Genomic DNA, 20,023 nt, shown 5'->3' on the forward strand with positions numbered 1-20,023 from the left:
CCTAACAGATATGCTTTATTGGCTGTCTAGGAACCTGAAAAGAAAGGACCTTTTTTGTTGTATTTGAGAGAGATCTTCACAGTATGTATGCTCTAGCAGTTAAATATGCTCTGTTTGTGCCACTTTTTGTGTACTATAACAAATGAGAATTTTATTTTTATTCAAAGTGTTTATTTGTTTACTTACTGAGTTGGAGGAATTTTTTGCAGTGTTACTTTATTTTGTGGTGGTTTTTATTTAAATTACAATTTCAAAGTGGCTGTGTCTTTATTACGTGGTTTTAAAAACTGACTACCCTCAAGTGCCTTAAATATTTCACCCCAGGATTGCTGGCTTTCCATTGTATTCTGGTGAGCCAGTTTATAGAGTTTTTAAAATGTGACTTTTTTATTTTGTTAATACTAACGTTTAATGCACTTAAATGATTCGTTTTTGTGAATGGTTTTAGTGGGAATCAGGTTTCAAGAAATTATCTTTTTCATTGTTGCCAAATCTTGTGGCTTGTAATAAAAGCTTCACAATATTTACTGTGATTTATCCCCTCGCCCATGGAAAAAAGCTCTAGTTAGTTAATCATAGAGTAGCACTCTGAATCACCCTGATTTTCATTTATACATTTCTGACCTTCATGAGAAATTTTAATAACACAAACTAGGAACAGTTTAGCAATGTTTTTGATTGATAATTTGGCCATACTTCATGAACTTTTTGCATCTAAATAACTTTCTGAGGAGATTTGAAGCTATGGTGAAGATGAAAGAATCTTAATGAATACGTACATTGTTGTGTGATTTGTATCCATTATGTGCTAGAGCCTCTGGTTGTGTTTGTCTCGCCGTGCTGGTCTGGCTAGCAGGACTCCACAAGATCTGAAGGCTCAATGGTAAATGTGTTAGTAATTTCTGTGTCTAAACAACAAGTGCTTTACATCTGGCAACAAGACTGTATGCCTAATTTAGAAGCACACGGCATTGCAATATGTCAGTTCTGTTGATTAGAATACATTGAACATTAATGTTGCTTAGGGAGGAAATTTAGGTAGAAGAGTTGAGATGACAAAAAGGAAGAACAAAGCAGCATTGTTTTTGTCCAGTGTCTCCAAATCATTAGCTAGTGTGGGGCAAGGTGGTTAACCGAGCGATGTGAGGCTTTTGCTGAATTGCCATGGATGATTGTACAGTTTAACATAGAAGCTCCTCAGTGAGCTGCCATCTCATTGCATGGCAACCTGGACAGTGACTTCCTTGTTTTGCTATGCAACGACAGGAACTTTTCCTCTGAGAAGGTTGCAAGCACTTTTCCATCCCACATTTTGCTGTCCTAAAATATGTGGGGAAGGCTTTCTGTGATGGCAACCTGGTAAGGTAGGTGTTAATTTGGTAGTGAATCTACTTCTGTAAAGAAAGCTGTTAGACTTGCATAGCAATCCCTCTGGATTTACCATCTCGTATCTCTCTGATTTCTATCCCAGGTATGCTAAATTCTGATGACCACTAGTGCCTCTTGGTGTCTTGGAAATAGTTCTCATCATTAATATAGTAGGAATCATACAGAATTGTTTGTTTTCACTGCTATCTGAAGTTTATTGGGAGAGGGAGAAGCTATTGTATTTGTGAAGGGAGGTATGAAATGTAGGTAAGTTCATAATATATTTAGTTTCTGAAATTTGCCAAATTTCCATGAAACATGGAGTGAGCTGAACAAGCCAAATTATTTGTAACGATCCTTTTATTTCAATCTTTTTGGGGCAGCTTTGCATTACAGAGGAAAGAATGTCTGAAGTCCTTCAGTGGATAACTGTAACTATGTGTGAATATGCTTATTGTTTCAAATATTATTTTTTTTTAATGGGAGCTAAATGAAATGGGCCTTTCTGAATGACCTAGTGCCTCATTTCTTTGAGATGTAAGTGGATAGCAATAGTCTTTGGGAACTCATACAGATTTCAGGGGTGATAAAAATATATGTCTAATTTTCAGAGACTTCTTAATGGCTTTAAGAAGTGTTGTCAGGCCTATAGGAGATGTAAATGGGTCAAAAATGGCAGTTTGTATCCTATCAGTGGAATAATGTCTTAATTCCACTTAATGTGTCACCTACAGTAAAATTCCTAATTAATTTTGGGAAAAAAAATTATTTTTGAGATGTCTTTTATGTATGCTGATCAAAACCTATGGAGCCTTTTTTTTTTTTAGCTGAAAACCCAACATTTCAGTTTGATCTTGAATCAGTAGTGAAATTGTGACACAGGAAGCAAGTATGAATTTTGGAAGTGCACTTTTAAAATTCTATATAAAACTGCCATCAGGTTGGTCTTGTGCTCAGGATGCCAAGGTAACCTCCAATTTTGTTTCATTTGTGACTTTGATACTGTTTTAGAAGCCACCAGCTATATAATGCATAATACTGTTACAAGAAGTGTCACTCCTATGGGTGGTGAGGACAGAGAGGAAGGAGCTCTAGCAGAAGGTATGAAGTTGACCTAAACAGTCCAAAATACGGAATGGTGCTATGTTTTGAATTTACAGTGCTAACCTGCCACATTAACTTTTCTTCTTAAAAGAAAAAACTTTTCTTTTTCTTCTTAAAACATCTATAGATTTCTGGTGTTGGGTGTTCCATTTTTGTTCTCTCCTTTAGTTAAAAATAGTATGTAATTTTGACAAGAGGGTGTTATTTTCCACCTATACTCTGCCCTAGTGATACTATACCTGGAATATTGTGTCCAGTTCTGGGCCCCTCAGGTCAAGAAGGACATAGAACTCCTTGAAAGAGTCCAGTACAGGGCGACCAAGATGATGAAGGGAGTGGAACACCTTCCTTATGAGGAGAGGCTGAGGGAGCTGGGCTTCTTTAGCTTGGAGGAGACTGAGGGGTGACCTTATTAATGTTTATAAATACATAAAGGGTGAGAGTCAGGAGGACGGAGCCAGGCTCTTCTCAGGGATGGCCAGAGATCAGACAAGGGGCAACTGCAGCTGGAGCAGAGGAAGTTCCATGAAGAACTTAAGGAGGAACTTTTTTCCTGTGAGGGTGATGGAGCCCTGGGACAGGCTGCCCAGAGAGGTTGTGGAGTCTCCTTCTCTGGAGACATTCAAACCCACCTGAATGCATTCCTGTGTGATTTGGTCTAGGTGATCCTGCTCTGGCAGGGGGGTTGGACTAGATGATCTTTTGAGGTCTCTTCCAACACCTAATGTTCTGTGATTCTGTGGTTCTTGCCTCCTGGGGCCTTTCCAGTGTCATTTGCAATATGCTAACACTTGTCTATCAATGTCAGATCAACTAATGACAAATTGACTACTTTGCCTGTTTCCTTGTTGTCTTTGTGATGGGACAGCAACAAAACCAATTCTTGAGTCTAGGCAGAATGTTTGAAGCTGTGGAAGCAGCAGTGAAACCATCAGTGAAAAAGGAAAGTAGTTTCACATTTTACTGGACCCCAAATGAATGTCTGCTACTGCATGTTAGCACCCAGCATCAGAAAAAACTGCTCCTTAAAGGAGCCTGCATTTTTAAAACAGAGCATGCTTAAATTCTTGCATTGTGCTTGATTGAAAGCTAAATTTAATCATTCTGCTTAGTGGGTATCTTCTACGTGTGGGTAATTCATACTATTACCTTTCCTTTCCCTTCCCTATCCTACCCTCGGCAACAAAGAAATGTACCTAAGACAGTGAAGTATTCTGGGTCTGACATAGACAGAATTACAATTTTACAAATTAACATTTGTTGGGGGGTTGGTTTGGTTCTTTCTTTTTTTCTCAGAATACAGAGGACAGAAATGCAGGAAAAATTTTAGAACAGAGGGAGATTAAGTAAAATCCACCCTCTGAGTGATGGAGGAGTGAAAGAGAGAGACAGGAATGCATTTAAGTATTATTAATGCCTATTTTAAAAAGGAAGTGGGCTGGAAAATAGAGCTACAAATGTCAGTGCTTGAAAGAATTAGAAACACACCCATTAGAAAGGCAAAACTCAGATGTGGTAACTCTTGTCTTCAAACAACCAAGGAAGGAATCACAGTAAAAGCATCTGAGGTGGCTTACTATGACCCCTCAACACTGTCTTGGAAGCTAATGCTAGTAAATGGATTTTTCTAAGCATCTGTATGTGTAAGGTAGTGCTGAGAGGAGCATTCAGTATGTGCAGTTATTGGTCACTGTGCAACTGCTACCATGAGTAAATGCCATGAAGTGTGTTAATGAATCGATACGGCTGGTGAGCTCTCAGAAGATGAGTAATTGGGCACAGAGTGGTTACAGCAGAGTTGGCAGCTGAATAGTGTTAATCACAGTGATGACTTTAATAGCATTTAATAGACACTTATCTGAATTCAAAGTCAGATGAGATACTGCTCTTTTTAAAAGCATTTCCAGTGCTATTAGCTTTCTGTCATGAAAAGCCACTAAAATTTCCATTTTTTCGTTGGATGTTGGGAAAAGTGCTTCTCTTGCTTTCTGAATTCTGGAGATAAGTTGGCTGCCTGCACTGGAAACCCCATTTTCAGTTGATAACTTAAAGCAGCTGTTTGAGGTTGAAACTTCCTTCCCAGGCAATTCTTCAGAAAACTAACACAAAGGTGCTTCCAAAACATGTGGCTGAGGAATGGAGGTGTTTCTAATTGGCATTGCACAGAAGGTAACCAGCAAATACCCTCCATCTGTAAAGGGCATAGACAGTTGAGCTGCTTAAAGTCTAAATTAAGATTGCAGCTCCATGCTTTGTGTGAGACTCTGTTGGTTAAATTACTCGAGTCCTTGTTGATGCAGGTACTTAATGCACAGCACCAGGCATGGTCTATTTCTGTTCTTATAGTACAGCAAATGTTTCAGGGAGAAGGTGGGGGGCTGTTAGCCACAACAGAGCGGTTTGCAGATGATTCATATATAATTTAGCTCTAGTTAAGCCTGAATTAAATTTCCCTGCTTAGTTCTATTACTATCCCTTTTACAATTGTGCCTGTGCCATCAGATAATCCTGCTAGGAAATAATGGTCTGTTCCCCCTTTTTGAGGAGCAAACAAATTCTGATGGACAAAATGTCATTTGGGAAGGGTTGGAGAGGGAGAAAAATGAGCTTCCAAAAAAGTGCAGAGCTTTCCCATCTATGTTGTGCTATGCATTCTCTCTTAAACACATTTATAGCAGGTCTGTTTGCATTTGAATAGTTGTGCTGGAAAGCAATGAGTTTTCTGCCAAGCTAGTCATAACCTTTAAAACTGACAACACTGAACCCCAGAGGCTAGTCCTCCCTGCTTTCCTAAATCAAGCCACTAAAACAGCCAGCCCTGCTGAGGATTTGTTTTGCAGCACTGACAGCTCTCAACTAAGCTAGCCACTTTCTACATATGTTTTGTTTGGGTTTAATATATCTATTTGATTTTACTTTATCCAAAGAGATTTCTGTTGATTGCAGTCATGTCAGCTGAAAAGGAATCAAGGGAGGGAGGGACTGGACCCAAACAGCTATCTGTCACAGACATTTCTTAAATACTACCTTAAAATTAACTGTTAGGCTGTAACGATAACCTTATCTCTGCATAGGACAGGAAACCAAAATTTTACAGAGAATCAGTTAAACCTTTGTTTTGGTGTGACCCGTGAGAGCCTGAACACTCCCAAGCCTTCCCCACAGGCTGTTGTGTTGCTGGTTGAATGTGTTTTCCAAGCTGTGCGTGCTGCTGCTGGTGCACACAAAAATAAACAAAAGGCAGCTGTGTTGGCAGCACAGAAAATTTAGCAAGATGCATCTTTTGTCAAACAGAAGAAGACAAAATCAATAGGAAAAGAAATGTTTTCAAGCTTCTTGGAATGAAAACAGTGGGATAAAAAAAAAGCAACCTAGAAGAGCTGGCAGTGCACTGTCAGCTTAAAACCACTGTTTTAAGCAAATTAATTTGTCTGCTTTGTAATGTTTGCTTTATTTTGTTAACAAATTCCTCTCAGTCAGGGTTTCATGTCTTGTTGCTGGTAAGTGCTTTTTAGTTTGAAGAGAGAAGATATATTTAACTTTGTAAGGAGCTGAATGTATCTGGGCTTTGTTACTAGTTAGGTTATGATTATTGAATTTTCTCTCAACTATTAAGCCTGATTATTAATTTCCTGGAGTAATTAATATAGCAAGTTCTTAATTATTAACAATTAAATGGTTCTGGATTTTCATGCACAAGAACTTCATCAGTCCTTCCTGATCTATAGCAGGTCACTTCTTGAAGTTTATTGTTTATGTGGCAATACTTCAGGTGTATGGAAAGCTTGTTGCTTTGGCAAATAGAACTGGAAGGTGTGACCATTGCTCCCTGAAAGAAGTATTTATCCTTTTATCTAAGGAATGATGGTTTCTTTTTGATGTCTAAGGATAAGGAGATAATAGCTAGAAAACTAGAGATCCTATGGGGACCTTCTCAGGGCAGTTAAATACTATGACTTCCTCCCTTTCATGTTGCCCTTTCTAACTTTGTTAGAAGTCATTCTGCTTAATACAGGATGATTAATGCTGCTTTCCTTTCTTCTTTCAGTGTATTTAGTAATACCAGATGTTTGTTTTGTTTGGAGGTTAAAACTTTATATTGGGGGAAAAAAAGCCAGTATAAAGTTTTAACTTCAGGTACTTTTAACTACTTTTAACTTCTTCTGGCAGTCAGTCCTGCGCTGTCTCCTCCTTACTCTCGCCTCAATTTTTTTTCTTCCACCTTCTATGCCCTTTCATGTTGTCAGCCCCACTCTATTGGCTGTTAAGTCAGTTTAGTTGCCACTTGATAATATTAATTTTGCCTGTGTTCATAGTGAATGTGGTCTGATCTTTGGAGGCTGCTACACCAAGAGTGTTGGAAGTATCATACTGGCTAGGAAGATAAGAGACTACAGCTATTGTGTTTTTGGCACTGACCAGTACTGGCTGTGTAAGAAGAAAATGCCTTTACTTGCATGCCATTCCTTAGGAATACTTAAGCTTATTTCAGGTTAACAGTAGCTCTCATCCTGAATACCTGACTTCAGAAATATTCTTGTTTCTGCATTTCCTTGTTCCTGCAGATTTGTGTTTTCAAACATTTGCACTGTTTAGAGTGTGGGGGGGAAACGCTTTCTGACTTTCTTCACATCTTGAGTGTTCTGGACAGGTTGGTAAGGGCAGCATATGTGCCACGTGACTAATCAACCTCAGTCTAATTCTTCAGTGTCTGCTCTGTACAGTAACTTCAATTCTGTGCTCATTTAGTGGTAAGTTGGACCTCTGTAGCTACTCCTTCTGACTTAAAAATATGTTCTTATCAGTATTAAAATAGTACAAGAGCAGATCTGTCGCTTTAGGCACATTTCTTGCCACTGTGTTGGCTAATGAACCTTGAATGAAAGATGGCCAGTGACTTTGAAATAGGAGCTGTTAGCCAAGTGTTGTAGAGTCATAGTCCTTATTTATTTTGTATGCTAATCTGCACTTGTGACCCTGAGCAGAAAAGCTGCAGTACAGCAGGTTTTCTAAGCTGTGGCTTAACCAGTTATCTAGTATCTTAAAACTTATTTCAGCTGACTGGTTTTGTGCACAGGTCAGAAACCTATTGTCATTGATTGTTGAATGCTATGCATATTTTACATTCATTTACATGGATTGTTCTAATAGTGCTTGTGTGTGTTATGCTACATTACCATGTTTTTATATATATATATATATATACTTGTATGTGTGTATTGCATGAGGTTTAATTGTCGGGGTTTTTTGTATTGTCACTTTTGTATTCACACAGTGCCTCATGTATCTGTTTGCATATTGCAAGAAGTTGTTTCAAAGCAGTGACTGGAAACAGGTGGGGTGAGAACTCTCCACTGTAGGATCTGATGTTTCTGAAGTATTAATAAAGTATAGTGATTCGAAGCATTGTTTGTTTCTTATTTTGTTAAAATGTATTTTTCATTCTAATACTTCAAGTAGATTGATCCACAGTGGTCATATCACACATCTCAGAGTGGTTACCCTTCTTTCATAGGGCCTTTCTGGGAAAAGAGACCAGTGGAATCACTGGAAGGAAACAATCCTTGGGATCACAGTGCCTGCTTGCCTAAAAAGAAAATGTCACTAAAACCATCATAGCAATGGACTCTTGAGTTTTCTTTCATTCTCTTCGCCAGCTAACAACAGTAACAACACAGGTTAGGTTTGGTGTGCTACCTAATGTCTTACAGTAATGGGATAATGATCTGAAAGACTGTGAGATCTGGAGACCACAGATTGTGACAAGTTTCTTGTTTGCTTACATACTTGTTAAAGAAGTGGCCTTTAACCACTGGAGCGGAAGGATGGACAGTGAGCTATTTACTACAGAATGTAGAGCAAGTTTTGAGAAAGGTGGCAGTTTTCAAAATACAAGCATGCCTTGGAAGCTAAACTAATCTGTGTGTTATTTCTGAAGTGCTACTGTTCATATCTTCAAGAAAGGGAGATATAAGGGAGAGCAGGACAAAGATAAGCAAGCTTTTAACAGTCTTGGGGATCTGAGAGGTGTGGTCTTTTAGGCAGATTTTCTGAACACTATTGTGCTCATCCTAGTGAAGAAAAATGAAAAACTAGGAAGGAAGGAGAGGTATTTCAAGAAATAGAAAAACAAGAATAATCAATCATCAGGTCGGTTCTGCTCAAGATGCTGAGAGCATGCTGAGAGCATGCTTCAGATCAAACCTCAAATCTCTGGAAAATATCTTCCATTTCATGGTTCTAAATGGTTGGTTGGTTTGGGTCATGGGGGCTTTTTTTTTTTGTGATGTTGGGTTTTATTTATGGATGTTTGTGTGTTTGTTGGTTTTGTTTTTAACAGTAAGCATTCCAGGGGTGAAAATTCACTTGTAACAATCTCCTCAGAGAAATGTAGGTTGGAGATTTGCTTGAGTAGGTTTAGCAGTGGTTTCCTAGCAGATTCACTTAGCTCACCAGGGAGCAAAGGCAACAACTAACTGCTGCTGTTCTTTCATGATAATGTAAAGCAACTGTGGAAATCCATCATCCAGGTAACTCCATAATCCACAGGTAACAACAGCAACTCTTTGCTGATAATGCAGAGCTGAACAAAATCACTCTAGGGTCTTGCAGGTATTTTTGGTACTTCCTAACGAAGGGTGCTGTCTTCCTATAGATCTGAGCCCATTTCAACTGCAGTTGATAACAGGAGTGGGCATTGCTACTGTTTCTCCTTGCTGGTGCCCAGACCTTGCTGACTCTTGTTGGCTGTGCTATCTTACTCGTGAATGTTTTCTCTTTCATCTAACAGATCCCAAACAGACCATGTGTTCAACATGGGGCTCGTAGCCAACCTTCTGCTCTGTGGTACCAGTCATCTGAAATCTTTGTTGCTTGTAGGTTTGAGCAAGAAGCAATCAATAAGCCCATGGAAATGAATGTAAAATTTCAATTTAAAGCCATGCAAAGCTAAACTTAAATGCCCTTGATGGGACTCATGACACAGAAGTATTATCAGCCTCAATTGTTGGAGCAAGGGATAACAGATCCTCTTTAACCACCCCCGTTTGAGGTACGTTTCTTTGGGGACAGCATGCTGTAAAATCTGTAGCCACTCATTTCCTAGACTGTAGAAAGTAATGAAGTGATAGTGGTGATGGGGGAGATGTTTCTGCTTCAGCCTGAGTTAGTGACTGTTACAAGACAAAAGAGCAGCTCAGTTTACTTTGACTAGTATTTGCTGGTTTCCTCCAAGTTCTCTAGGAAACTCTACTGGGGGTTGCTATGCAGACAGTAATTTTTCAGTTCTACTGGATCGGTCTGGAAATGCCTGTCCTACACCTGGGAAATGGAGGGAGCAGAAGTTCTTCAGAGACTAGGAGAACATGTAAGAAACATGGGCTCGTTTCTTGTAATGCAGACTTCACATGTTGCTGTCCTTTGGCCAGCCAAAACATTTTCTGTATCCAGCTCAGGTTTGGTGTTCAGGCAGCACTGATATAGATGACAGACCTTTGTGTTACTGCTTCTATTTTTTAATTATTTTTTTTAAAGGAAATCAAGTGTAATCTTGAGCATGTCATGCAGAAAGTTGCTTGTAAATTCCTTGTAGAGACTGCAGTGGGTATTTACCTGTTTCACCAAACTGCTAATGCAGTTTTGCCCTGTAAGCATGCAGACCCCTTACACTCAACATCCCTTCTAGGAAAAAAAACCAACAAACCTTTTTTTTTTTTTGAAGTCTTAAGCTGTCTTTGAACTGTTCTGTTTTGTCTGTCTAACAAAAACTATGACCTGTTGCACTGCAACAGGTTCTTGATACTCACGTTTTGGTGGGGGTGTGGTTTGTGTGGTGGTTTTTTGGTTGGTTTTGGGGAGGGGGGTTTTTTGTTTTGCTTGTGATTTTTTTGATGATTTCAAATGTTTTGAAGTTCAGGTTTGCCACATTCTTGTGTTGTTACCTTGAGCTGTTTGGAAAGAATCTTAAGCTCTCATTAGGATGGGAAAATATTTCAATATTTAAATGGTGCAACTGTTATCTAGCCTTCAAATAGAAGTAGCTCTTGGAAAGAAATATTGTAACATGCCTTGACAAACATAAACCTGCTCGTTTTATATAAGAGTTCACTGTATGCTTGAGGCATATAGTAAGGCAAAACCAAGTCTTTTCTATAGCCTAAAAGAAAAAATTCAAGCTATGTTGGTGGTCGGCCAGACTAGCTACAGTTCCTCAGTCTGCATCGTGGTGATGTTCTGTTTTCCCTGAGAAAGATGGCACAGATGATAGAATACGATATGGGAAGTAAGACTTTTATAGGCTGTGGAGTAAGCACTTCCAGGAAAGAGCCTGTCACCTCCTCCTACCCAGCCTGACTTCTCTGCGTAGACCTCCAGCTCCTGCGCCCTTGCCCGTAACAGAAAACTCCTCGTACCTAAAGGTAGGTCAGGAGGGTCTCGGTATGGAAAAGGCAGACTGCTGTGGGGGTGCCTGTCTGGCTGCTCCTTCAGGGCTTTGGGTCTCCCCCCTAGAGGGCTCCCTCTTTCCTCCGGCCACAGCCAAATCGCACAGCAGCAGGATCCTGGAGGCAATGCCATGTGGCGAGCTGCCACGAATTGTTCGAGAGAGCTCTCTGCGTGCTGTGTCATTCCGCAGTGTTTTCATCTCGCAGGTAGGCACTGGAAAGCTGAGTAGGAAAATTTTCTTGGCGTGATAATATCTTCCTTCCCTGTATCTTTCAGTAAGTTGCAGTGTTTTCTGGCACTGATTCTGTGTTTTGCTTTTCACTGGTTAAAGTTCAAGCAGTTGGCTTGGGCTGGGGTATAGCTGCCCAATACCAGACCTCTGATAACGGCCAACATTGCTAAATTGGGGAGAGTGTCTTTCCATGGAAGGCAGGAAAGGAAAGTCATTCATGTAGAGTGGGACTTAACCAGTAGAGGTTAGAGGAATATTTCTTTTGGCATCTCTTAGTCAAGATTTAAGAAGTCTGAAGTCTTGTTTCCCTTCTATAAAAAAGATATAAAAGGTGTCTTACTGTGTGTTTATCAGGCTCTAAGAGATGCCTCTCTCTTAGTCTAAAGCCCGGTTCCTCTGTGAAACCAAGTTCTGGTGTCAGTGTGGGTAAAGGAAAAACATTTTTAACAATGGAGCTGAAGACACTTAAGGCTTTCTGTATAATTAATTATAATAATTTAAATCTTGTGCAAAGTCTATCTGTGAAAAAGTTGTAAGTTATAATTAAGCCAAGCTCTAACGATGGATCTAATTGTTGGGTTACAGACAGGCACAGGTAACACGAGTTGGGCCACTGACATCAGATATTTCACCCAATTGCTTTGGGTGCAGCTAATTCCACACAGCTGTTCCAGCAGCTGGAATGACCATCGTCACTGAAGTGTGGATGTGTGTCAAGAGTTTTCCCTGAGAGACTTGACTGGCCAGATGTCATTGGCCTTTAAAGGTAGCGTGTCCTTCGTGTTGGCTCTCAAAGGGCTCCCTGGAGCACAGTTGCTCCTGTTGAACCCCAGCTATTGAGGGACTGGAGATGGGGGAAGGAATTAGAAGCTGAAACGGCTCTGCCATTTTTCCCTTTCTATTGTATCAATCACCTGAGCTTGCAGATCTTGCTGAAGGAATGAATCACTGCAGCTGAGGCAAAGGTCAAGTTCAACAGTGTACAAGAGCTTTGTTGTTGCTTTGGAGTCTGCTTTTAAAAACAAAAAGTAACCCTCCCTCTCTTTCTTTCTTTCTGTCCCACCCTTCAGTGAATTTTCATCCCTTCAAAGTGTTAGAAATATCAAATCATATGTGGATAACAGACCTTCCTCAGTACAGCTCTAAAGCTGAGCCTGTATTGGTGACTGACAGGATACTGAAGTATCATCAAACTCTAGACACACAGTATTAAGGTTACATTGAAGTCTAAATACAGGGAGTTTGGAAGTAACTGTTTGAAACTGTGAAACAGTATTCCTACTACACAGTGTAGTGTATACTAACCAGATTATATGAGGGGAGCATTTCAAGTTCTTGTTTTTTGACTGACATTAAATTATTTTTCAAGGGTTTTCATTTCCCCCCAGTATTTTCTTCCTCCTGGAAATCTTTGAGGCAGTTTGTTTGGTTTTTTTTCCCTTAATTGCGGCACCTCACTTTGTGTCTTGGTTTTGTCTGCTTTCTAATGTAAAAAAATTAATTATCTGTATTCTCAATCTTAAACCCCTTTGTAATTTGGGGCTGTTACTTTGTATTGATTTGGTAGTGCCAGCAAGAGATGAGGAAGAGGCCGGTTTCTGCAGGGTAAGAGTGATGTGGGATCTAAGCAATTCTGTAACTTTTACTTTTAAGTAGTTTAAGGAAAGGTTAATGAACAATCCTAATACAAATCATAATGGAAACTGTTCATTTCTCCCCCTACTAATAATCACCTTTGGTCATGGGAAGGTCTGTTGCAGCAGCCTGCCCCTCCCCTCGGAAAATTGTCTTCGAATATTGTCTTGTTAATGAAATTTTAAGTCAATGAGCTATTCCCAGATAGCAACAGGCCAAGCCAGGATGTGCATTAGCAGGCTAATGGCAGGCATCCTGCTTTGCTGAAGGCCCTGTGTCTCATGGCAATCCTTTAGGACTTGGCTGCATCACTTGGAGCACTTAATACTGGCTCTGCTAAAGCACTTCTTATGCTCCCATTGCCTCCTTTGGGAGACTGCTCCTTTGACTAATAGATCTCACTGTCAGGAAGTCTTTCCTGTGCTTCGGTCTTACTGATTTTGGTTCCAATATCTATCTGTAATGTCTTTGACTAGTCTTTAATAAAAAAAAATATTTAAAAAGAAAAGCACAAAGCCTTCAGGGGTATAAAAAATGGGAACTGATCTGTTTCTCAGTCCTCACTGTAGAACTTGTAGAACTTGTGTTTTTAGTTAAATGCTGCATGCATACATTTTGGGCTGATGGCAGCGGGCTCTGGAAGCTGGCTAGCATGAATCCACTCCCAAATAAAACTACTGCAACTTGGAATCTGTCAGTGACGGATGTGTGTGCCTGTGACATGTACAGAAAAGCTGGCAGCTAATGAAAGCCGAGCTGAGCAGCTCAGGGCTCGAGGGAAGTGTGTGAAGTTACACAATGCACTAGTTGAGATGTCACAGAGAAGCCAGGGGCTGGGGGTGTGCAGGGGAGACCACCAGGGCTGCATTTTTCAAGAAAAAGGGTACTGGTACAACAGCAGCCTGCAGAGCTCCCTGGCCTGGGCAGCGGGAGCTGCTTGGAGCCATCGCCAGCCGTGGGGAGAGGCTGGGGCGCAGGAAGTAGCCGGAGAGGTTTTCACAAGGACCTGTTGTTTGGTTGCTCAGATTATATCAGTGTTCTGGCTATTGAGAGGGATTTGGCCTTTGGGTTTTGCTTTCGGCTTTATTTATTTTTGCCTGTTCTCAATTCTCTTTGTGAATACCAATACTCTGAGTCACCCAGAACGATTTCTGCCTTCATTAGAGATTCCTTCCAGCTCCCCTTCAACTGCCTGTGGGCTGCTGCCTGCCCCTGCCTCCCCCTGTGCACTTTGCTGCACATATTTAGCTCTCCGTATTCCATCGCTCCTCAACTCCTGCAGCTCTGGCACTTGAATACCTTCACTGATATTAAACAACACTGTACTTTTGTGGCTCTGCACAGCTTGCTTTCTTCACCTGACCTGTTCTGCACTGTCCCTGCTACTCTGAAATAGTTTTGATACGTGGTTTATCCTAGGCCTGCAGCAGTGATGCTCAGGGCAAATCAAGTGGCATGGTTAAACCATGGAGCTGGGCACCCAGACCCTTTAGCATCATCCTGGATAAATTCATTTACCTAATCGTGCTTTTGTTTCTTTTGTTTACATTGGTGTTGAAATTGCCTGCGGTATCTACACCAAACAAACAGGACTGTGTTTCTAAAAACCAAAATTAAAAGATGCAATATTAAAAAAAAAAAGTAATCGTATAGTTCTCTAATGAGTATGATTGTATAGTTCTCTAATGAGTGTTCCTGCACAAGTTGCTGAGCTCTGTGGCACTCCACAGCTTGTGTGTAAGAAATTCTCCAAATCAATACAGAAAATACCCTGGAAAGGAGGATGGGTCTCTCCTTACAGCACTAAGTGCCAATACTGCAGATGTCTTAATGCTAGTTAGTGGCTGTCCCTAATGGTATTCAAACAATGTACATTTGCTTTAGCTTTTTTTAAAGTCCAGATGAGCTGCTCAGAGCTCTCTTAATGATGCAAATTATTTAACGCTCATTTGTATGCAGTATGCTCCTGCTTTGAAAGTACTTCATGGAATTCAAGCCAAATTCAGCCTTGCAGCTCCACTGAAGTCAGTGCTTGTCTGTGCATCTGTTGGTTGCTTTTCTTTCTGGTTTTTCTGCTTGAAGAGTTAACTTCTTATTGTGTTGATGTTTTTAAAAGGTAATATCTGCAAAGGGTTTTCAGTGGCCTTTCTCTCCTCCCAATAAAGTAGCCGTAAGTACAAATCCGGTTCTGTTGATTCTCACATCTCCCTCTTAACCCCTGCAAAAGGAGGACAGGCTAAGTGGAATATCATTTTTGTGTGTGTGTTCTTTTTCTTTCCTCTACTTTGCACCTCCTAAGCACAGTTTTGGTGATACTTGGCACTTCTCCTAAAAATCATCCTGCAAAGAATCTCTGCCATCTGATGTGTGCAAGTTACTGTGGCCCATTTCTGATTTAACACAAAGTGAGCTGATGGAGACCCAAGTTGTGTGCAGTTCTGCTCAGTACAACAATGTCAGGATGCACTTTCTTATAGCTAGGAGCAATATAGCATGGGAGCCTGACCTGATATTTTGAATTCTATTAGTAGCTGACAGGTGGAACAGACATTCTTAGTTTAGGCATATAGTCATTTTTTAGTGTTGGACTAAATAACTGCAGTGTTCTTGTAGCAATTAACTCCACCCCAATTATGTTCTTAACACACACATACTGAAAGAAAATTGAATAAATAATCTGCTATCATATCATTCACTTTCCCTGGGTAACGTGTAGGGGTGTGATTTTCAGCTTACAGCACAGACCCACAACCATCTACTGCCTGCGTGGAGTAAGTGGGAGTAATGGCAAAGCATCCTTTATAGATGTGCATGTCACTGGAATGAGCAGAGCTGTTCCTTGTCAGCTGTGAGATATTTGCTGGCAGCACAGGGATGAGTGGTGAGACGTGGGTATAATGGGTTCATTTCCAAGCTCCACAGCGGATGGATCTAGATGCCCCGTTGCCCTGGTTTAGGTAATGTTGTTACAGTGTATGACTGTGACCCCTCTCCCTTTCCTGCAGTACTGTCCTCCAGCTCCTGCCTATGTCCATCTTGATGTTCTCTACAGCACAGATCCTTCCTCTCCCTGCCCAGCTCCTCCCTCTGCGTTGTGTGCCCATCCCTTTTGGCCTGCATCTTTCTTCCCCCTCCCCTTCTGGGGATGGATGTAATCCCCGGAGGAATGTGGCCCACAGGCCTCTGCAGGACTTGGGCGTGTGACTCTGGAGAGCCTCTGAATGCAAAGCAGGAAAACACAATCCCCTGTCACCTGGCAGCACGGGGAGGGAAGAGCTGAGGGTTTGTGGGCTGTGCAGTGTGCCTGGCTGTCCAGCCAGCTTATCAACTGAAAAATAGAGGCTAGACTTTTCGGCTGCATATGCTATTTCCCTATTCATTGTGTCTGGGTGATATATTCCCTGCCTGTGTTTTTAATAAATATCTTTCATAGCTACTTTCTGCTTCAGTCCCCTTTGGGATAGCTCTTTCCAACTCAGCTGCATCAGTGTACTGAATATGTTAAGTCCAAGTGTGTGGAACAGAGGAAAAAGGAGAGGGAACTTCATTCAGAACATCTAAAGAAGCTTTAACCTTATCTCCATGAAGCTGCTGTATATTACACAAGCCTCACCTGCAGTTTTAAGTTGCACAAGTGCTCTCACTCCGTCGTGTTAACCCTTCTTCCCTTTCCTTCTTGTATTCATGTGTCCACGGAGCATTCAAAGGTGTTTGTAAGGACAATCCCAAGCTGCTGTTAGGTCCCAAACTCGTGTTGCTTTTTTCATAAGGCTTTGCATGCAGGATGTTGGTGTGTTAGAGACTATTCTGGGTTTGGGGGGAAGGGGGGAGATATCAGAATTCTGTGTTTGGAAACCAAGTTTTGTCCTCTGTAGTAAGTGCCCATCTTAACCCTGCCAGAGCAGAACAAACCCCCTTTTCTAGCAGAAACCAGAATTGTTGTTAATTAATGTCTTGCTGAAAACTAAGTCTCTGCCATCTGTTCCGCCCCCTCACTACGAATGCCACTCTCATTATGTTGATTATGTAATTAAAAATGAAAATATATTTTGGTAGAGTGCTGCATAGGCATCTGTGCTGATTCTTCTCCTGCTCCTATTTACTGTCCCCTGCCCCCATCCTATAAGAAAAGGCAACAATTGTTTGACATCCTGGTGGCTTTATCCTGGAGGGCTGCAGTGCCTGTGCATGTCGTGGGAGCAGCCGCTTCTACCCTGCTGCCTTTGAGCAGCGAGTCCTTTGGAAACTCTGGCTCTCAGGTTCATGAGAAATCTGTGGCAGGAAGCTGCTCCGTAAACTGAACCTGCTTTAAGTTCTTGCAAGGGGTTAACTTGAATCCAGAAGAAGAAAAGTGAAAAGAAAGAGGCCTGGTTACTTCCAAAGTGATAGCGTGACCTCTGAGATCAGCAAGGCCACTCCTGTGACAAATATGGCCTCTGTCTAAGGACGGAGGATGAGAGAAAGAGGAGTGGTAGCTTTCCTGTAAGTGGGTTAGAGCAATTACTGAGGTCTCTTACAGCAAATGAAGTTGTCAGTGTGAGTCACATTCCCTTTTTTCCCTTCACTGCCAAGTTTTAGGCAGTAACCAGACAGAGGGGGGGTGGGGGGGGGAAGAAAAGCAACAATGGAGAAAAGTTGAACTGAAACAACCCTTCATTTGGGGTATTGTTTGACGTTTTAGTTCTGATTGTACGTAGAGATAAAGGGTCTATAAATATCCTGTCTGCTGAAATTCCTTATCACAACATCGCCTGTCAGCTGAACAAATAGGTTAGGTTCTCCAAATAATACATAATTACGTATGTAAATACAAAATCACTGATTATATCCAGGCACCACATGGATTGGAGGCCTGACCACTGGAAGGGGCATTAACCTTTTTGGTTTTGCCAAGAGATGCCCTAGTCTTGAGAGAGCAAATGGCACATACAGCTGCTATCGATGAACCAGTGTAGGCTCCAGGATGGGGCTGAACTAAGCAAGGAGATATTTATCTGACTGGCTAGATGAGATGAAAGCATCTTCTGACACTTTTTGAAAGTATATTTGCGTTTAGTTCTGTTTAACAAATGGCTGGAAGCTTTTCTGCTCAGCTTTAGAGCTTTTAATGAAGCATTGTGATTCCCATTGTGGTCAGTTGTTTGACACTTTTATTATTACTGGTGTGCATAGCGTTTTTTAATGTCTGACAGCTGGAGAAAGAAGTATTTTGTGCATTCAAACTTTTAGCACAAAGCTGCTGTTTTCCATTCTGCCTTTGTCTTTTATTCTTGCTGATGCAAATCAATGAAAGACAGAACTGATTAAATTACATTTGTTTACTTTTTCCTTGATGATAATAAGACACAGCCTGCCTTTTAGAAGAGGCAGAAATAGAGGATGTGAATGTTTCTACAGTATTTCTAGAAAGGGTTGGGGAGGTGGTTTTTTTTCCTCCTTACAATATAAAGGCATTTATTAGTTTCTGGATTTATCAGAGGATGTGCGCTTCCTAATGTATGCGGGATAAGAATAACGAGCAACAGCCAGCAATGGATTCCATTTTTATTTGTATTAATCCAACAGTATAAACGATTGGACCACATCACAGAATAAACACAACGAGATATTTCTGTCCTTCACAGGAGGCCTGCCTCCAATCACTACTGTAGCTGTGCAGAAAATTCCCCTCCATCTCAGGCTGTAGGTTTAGACGTACGCAGCCGCCACTGGGGTCCGGATTCCGTGCATTGGTCTGATACTGGGAAGAAACAAGCAGAGCGAGGCAGCGCTGCAGAAATAGGATCCCTGTGATTGTTTTGGTGAGTAATGCGCATGTCTTGTGGATTGTGTAATACTTGTCTCTTCTGAGCGCTTGTCCTGCGACGCGAGGCCTGTGCGTGGCCTGCGCGCGGCCTGCTCGCGCGGTGGGCTTGCGAGGAAAAGGATCCTGGGGCGGGAGTGTGTTTCTAGAGGCATCAGCTGCTTGGGAGATGGGAGGACAAGGTCACCAGGAGCATGAAGTACAGCAGTAAGATTTTTTGGGAGGGGTAAATGGCAGAAAATAGGAGAGGAAGAGGATGCTGGTAAGGCAGAAGGGAGGTGCTAAGGCAGTCACTGTGAAGTTGCCATCGTGATTATTTCCCGCCCCCGCCCCCCGCCCCATGTTTTTCCCTAGCAGAAAAAAGCACAGCAAAGGATGGCAAAGGGAAAAAGTCTTTGAAGGCTTCTCAGTGGTGTGGTCAAACCTTCCTGTTTCAAAGACAAAACCAGACTTAGGGAGTGATACCACACGGCAGCTGAGCCAAACCTAATGGACTGCTGGTATCAAAAAAAGGACACTTCTGCTCCCAGCCCTGCTGCTTTCTTTGTGCAGGTCTGGTGCTTTTCAGGCCCTTTGAGTTCGTGCAGCTCAATAAAGTGTTAAGAAAATGATTTCAGAAAAAAGTACAGCAGCCCAGGAAAGGAGGAGTTGGACACAGAGGGAATGGAGACTGGAACTGCAATGAGTGGGAGAAGTACAGATTTTTGCTGCACGTTTGGGGTGTGCTGAGGGATGCCTTGCTGCTATTCCATGCCTAACCTCCCACTTTACCTCCTATCTTGTGCTTCCCTCAAAGGGGCACGGGATGAACACAGCCTGTTCAGGGAAGCTGACTGGATAGGTGAAGGGAGGTGATCTACACAGCAGAGAAGGGAATGAAAGGGACTGCAGGAGCCCAGGAGGATGTTATCATGGTAAGAGTAGTAGAAGAGGAACCAAGGAGGAAAGAGGACATGTTCAAAGCAACTACAGAAAGTTGCTTGTTGCAGCAAGCACCGGAAAAATTGCTTGAATACAGGGCAGTGGTCTCATCTTCCTAATCTAGCTCTTAAAGGGTTTATTCTTGTGTGTCCATGTAAGCATTCCTGAAGGAGGGGTGTGTTTATGTTCCTTGTTTAGATACACATTTCCTTAAATTGGGATTTGATAAGAGAACAGCTGCTGCATTTTTTATTATCTGTGACAAACAGCAGTAGAAGCTGTTCAGAGTTCATCATGGAAGTATATCTGTATATTGGCATTTTTCCAGCTGCACTTCACAAAGGTAAATGGGACATGAGAGTGGTACGCTGCCCCCTTTTAATCCATTTTCTATAGATGGGGGTACTTTACCTCTCTGCAGGAAAGGCCAGCGCAGCTACTGTGCTAATAAACACTCATTTCTCTCTGCAGCATCTGCGCTTCCCAGACTCATAAATCCAGGCAACTTGTAGTCGAAT

This window comes from Gallinula chloropus (assembly GCF_964237585.1).
Source record: "Gallinula chloropus genome assembly, chromosome: 17".
Lineage (NCBI taxonomy): Eukaryota > Metazoa > Chordata > Aves > Gruiformes > Rallidae > Gallinula > Gallinula chloropus.